This window comes from Micromys minutus (genome assembly GCF_963924665.1).
Source record: "Micromys minutus genome assembly, chromosome: 17".
Taxonomy (NCBI): domain Eukaryota; kingdom Metazoa; phylum Chordata; class Mammalia; order Rodentia; family Muridae; genus Micromys; species Micromys minutus.
In genome coordinates this window covers 24,198,138-24,202,967 of record NC_137952.1, presented here as the reverse complement: position 1 = coordinate 24,202,967, position 4,830 = coordinate 24,198,138, and the positions used below count along the sequence as shown (strand labels likewise).

General features: G+C 39.4%; 1 pseudogene across 1 annotated transcript; it reads right to left on the bottom strand.

The window, feature by feature from the left end:
- Positions 1 to 1,664: 1,664 nt before the first annotated feature.
- LOC308431932 (thymidylate synthase-like) lies at positions 1,665 to 2,599 on the bottom strand (annotated as a pseudogene). Its single transcript has one exon. The product of its transcript is annotated as a thymidylate synthase-like (transcript).
- Between the last annotated feature and the right edge of the window lie 2,231 nt (positions 2,600 to 4,830).

Sequence of the window (4,830 nt, the reverse complement as noted above, 5' to 3'; positions counted from 1 at the left end):
CCTATATCTTCTCTGAAACAAAAAAACCTTGTATATTAAAGTTTTTTATGTTTATTTATTGTATATGAATACACTGTAGCTGTCTTCAGACACACCAGAAGAAGGCATTAAAGATGGTTGTGAGACACCATGTGGTTGCTGGAAATTGAACTCAGGACCTCTGAAAGAACAATCAGTGCTCTTAACCGCTGAGCCATCCCTCCAGCCTTAAAGTTTTATTTTAATTACATGTATGTTTGTGGATAGGTGCCCACAGTGGCCAAAGGAGGGAATCTCCTGGAAAGGGAATGACAAAAGGTTGCTTGGCATAAGTGCTGGGAACCACACTAGTATTTTGGAAGAGCAGCAAGCATTCTCAACTGCTGAACCATCTCTCCAGCCCCCAAACTTAACTTCTTAAATACGGAATTACCTCTGGGTTAGAGGTATTTCTAGAAGTAAAAGAAACCAGTGTCAACATGTGTCAATCTGTCTCTGCTAGGATGCAGGCTACTCAACAGAAATGAAGGAAGAATCTGTGAAGAAATTCCTTGCTACTCCAGATGCATGCCATCAGCCCTAACACTTTCTATCTGAAGTGAAATGCTTAAGTCAAGTTTAGCCTTAAAGTCATACTTGCCTGGAGTCAGCTGTGATCACGGCTTATAGTCAGCAAGTCAGTATTCTACTTAATTGTAAAGCAAATGTACCTAACCCAAAGCATTTTTTAAAAATCCTTATCCAGTGCTACACTTTAAAAAATAAATTGTTGTAATGATTCCTCATTCTAACTCTTGTTATAAATCTGAATAAAAATTGTGAGCAACAAAAATGATCTACTGATTTGTCCTGAAATGGTTTAGCATCTCTTCTATTATCTAAGTATTTTAGAGACCACACCCCACTGAAATTAATGGCAACAAATATTTCTTCCCACTTCAAAACTCTTACAAAACTGTCTTAGCCAGGCATTGGAGCTCCCAGTTATAATCCCAGCATGCAGGAAGCTGGAGTTTTGCCACAAGCTTGAGGATAGCATAGGCCAGCCAGGGGTTAAGTGTGAGATGTGTCCTCAGGGTAAGACCCTGTGTACACACAGGCAGAATCAATATAACCTTGTGGGGTCTGTTCTAAACCCTGGGCTGATATGACTAGATCCATAGTTTGATCTGCAGGAAGAGATAAAACATGCCTATAAGATCAGCAGCTAAAGGGAGAGTCAGGAACATGAGGAATAAGTTCACTCTCAAGTTCCAAGTGTTTGAGGCCAGCCTGATAAGACTGCATTTGAAGGCTTATAGGCCTTTTAGGTCAGTCTATTTTAGGCAGAAACTGAACTTCCTCTGACCTATATACCCACACGAAAAGAACAAACAAATGTGAATCAATTACTACAGCATATAAAATGTTTATAAATGAACACTAACATATTTCAAGTGTAAAGAAGTAACATACTCTGAATTTCACCAGCCTTCTTATAGATACATATATGCCTGGGTTTTTCCAGATTGTATAATCTCAGCTTTAGTAAATATTGAAGGCAGATTCCCAACGTCAGTGACATTTTTGACATTTTAAACGTTGATCATTACAATTACAGATCACCATTTTCCTTAGAGAAACCTATACCCTGGTCATTAGGCTCAGACCCTAACGACTGGGGAAATTCACAGTACCACTGAACACTAAACAGCTATTTCCATTTTAATCGTTGGATGTGGATTATACCCTTCAATCTGAAAGTCTTCAACTTTGAAATCATCGATTGTCTCAACTTTTCGAAGGATTTTGAGCTTTGGGAAAGGTCTTGGTTCTCGCTGTAGCTGGAGTTTCAGTGGCTCGATATGATTCAGGTAAATAAGTGCATCTCCCAAAGTATGGACAAAATTACCTGGCTGCGATCATGTAGGTGAGCAGAGCGTAGCTGGCAATGTTGAAGGGCACTCCCAGACCCATATCTCCGGACCTCTGGTAAAGCTGGCAAGACAGCTCCCCATTCACCACATAAAACTGACAGAGGGCATGGCGCAGAGGCAGTGCCATCAGGGGGAGATCTTTTGGGTTCCAGGCACACATGATGATTCTTCTGTCGTCAGGGTTGGTTTTGATGGTGTCAATTACTTTCTGCAGCTGGTCTACCCCCTGACCGGAGTAATCTGAATCCGTATCTTTGTACTCTGCTCCAAAATGCCTCCACTAAAAACCATACACTGGGCCCAGGTCCCCTTCCTGCCGGGCAGAGAATCCCAAGCTGTCCAGAAAGGCTCGGGAACCATTGGCATCCCAGATCCTCACTCCCTTGGAGGACACAGTTTTTTAGCATTCGTGGATCCCTTGATAAACCACAGCAACTCCTCCAAAACACCCTTCCAGAATATTCGTTTGGTTGTGAGCAGAGGAAATTCATCTCTCAGGCTGTACCGTGCCTGCATCCCGAACACCGACGGGGTGCCAGTGCCCGTGCGGTCCTCCTTCCTGAAGCCGGGGCGCATAATGTGCTCCACCTGCCTCAGGTACTGGAGCTCTCCATGCTGCGGGGCTTCGCCCGGCGGCTGAGCGCCAGCCCGCACCTTGGTGACATCCTCCAGCATAGTGGAGCAGCCTGGCGGCAGTGCCCCATTTGGTGATTCTTAATCCTAGAGCATAAGTCATTGGTGTTATGTTCAGGAAAATTTCCCCTGTGTCCATGTATTTAATGCACTTCCCCACTTTCTCTTCTATTAGTTTGAGTGTATCTGGTTTTATGTAGAGGTCTTTGATCCACTTGGACTTGAACCTTATACAAGGAGGTAAGAGTGGTTTGGTTTGCATCCCTCTGCATGCTGCCCTCCAGTTGAACCAGCACCATTTGTTCACTATGCTGTCTTTTTCTCTGGAAGGTTTTATCTCCTTCATAAAAGATCAAGTGACCGTAGTTGTGTGGGTTCATTTCTTGGTCTTCAATTCTATTCTAGATCTACCTGCCTATCTCTGTACCAATACCGTGCAGTTTGTATCACTGTTGATCTGTAATACATCTTGAGGTCCGGGATGGTAATTACCATAAAAGATTTTTGGTGTTGAAAATAGTTTTCTCTATTGATATTAGATCTTTTATGAAGGTCTGATAAAATTCTTCACTAAAACCATATGGTCCCGGACATTTTGTGGGGGAGGACAGACTTTTAATGACTGATTCTACTACTTTAGAGGTTATGGGACTGTTTAGATGGTTGATCTGATCCTGATTTAACTTTGGTACCCAGTATCTGTCTAGAAAATTGTCCATTTCCTCCAGATTTTTCCGTTTTGTTGAGTATAGGCTTTTGTACTAGAATCTGGTGGTTTTATGAAATCTTTCAATTTCTGTTGTTATGTCTCCCTTTTTGTTTCTGATTTTGTTAATTTGTATACTGTCTCTGTGCCCTCTGGTTAGTCTGGCTAAGGGCTTATCTATCTTGTTGATTTTCTCAAAGAAACCAGCTCCTGGTTCTGTTGATTAGTTGTATAGTTCTTTTTGTTTCTATTTGATTGATTTCTGCCCTGAGTTTAATTATTTCCTTCAGTCTACTACTCTTGGGTGCATTTGTTCCCTTTTGCTCTAGAGCTTTCAAGTATGCTATCAAGCTGTTATTGTATGCTCTCTATAATTTTTTTTTTTTTTTTTTTTGGAGGCATTCAGAGCTATGAGTTTTCCTTTTAACACTGCTTTTATTTTATCCTACCATTAGTTTGGGTGTGTTGTGCCTTTGTTTTCATTAAATTCTAAAAAGTCTTTAGTTTCTTTCTTTTTTTCTTCTTTGACAAAGTAGTCGCTGAGTAGAGCATTGTCCAGCTTCCATGTGTATATGGGCTTTCTGTAGCTTTTTTGTTATTGAAGATTAGTCTTAGTCTGTGATGATCTGATAGGATGAATGAGATTGTTTCAATCTTCTTTATGTTGAGGCCTGTTTTGTGACTGATTATATGGTCAGTTTTGGAGAAGGTACCATGAAGTATCGAATAGAAGATATATATTTTTTGTTTTAGAATGAAATGTTATGTAGATATCTTTTAAGTCTATTTGGTTCATAACTTTTGTTAGTTTTGTTGTGTCTCTGTTTAATTTCTGTTTCAATTATCCCTCCATTAATGCAAGAGGTGTGTTGAAGTTTCCCAATATTATTGTGTGAGATTCAATGTGTGCTTTTGAGCTTTAATAAAGTTTCTTTTATAAATATTGGTGCCCTTGTATTTAGAGTATAGACATCCAGAATTAAGAGTTCATCTTGGTGAATTTTTCCTTTAACAAATATGAAGTGTCCTTTCTTATTTTTTAAAAACTTTTTCTTGTTAGTTGATTTTTTTTATATTAGAATGGCTACACCAGCATGTTTCTTTGGACCATTTTCTTGGAAAATTTTTTCAGCCTTTTACTCTGAAGTTGTGTCAGTCTTTGTCACTGTGGTACATTTCCTGTATGCAGCAAAATTCCTGGTCCTGTTTATGTATCTCATCAGTTAGTCTAGGTCTTTTTATTGAGGAATTGAGTCTATTGATGTTAAGAGACATGAAGGAAAAATGATTGTTTCCTTTGTTGTTACTTTGTTGTTAGAGGTGAAATTATGTTTGTGTGGCTATCTTCATTTGAGTTTCTTGAAAAAAGATTGCCTTCTTGCTTTTTCTAGAGTGTAGTTTCCCTCCTTGTGTTGGAATATTTTATCTTTTGTAGGACTGGATTTGTAGAAAGATATTGTGTACATTTAGTTTGCTCATGGAATATCTTGGTTTCTACATCTATAGTAATTGAGCGTTTTATTGGATATTATAGCCTAGGTTGGCATTAGTGTTCTCTTAGGGTCTGTGTAATGTCTGCCAAGGATATTCTAACTT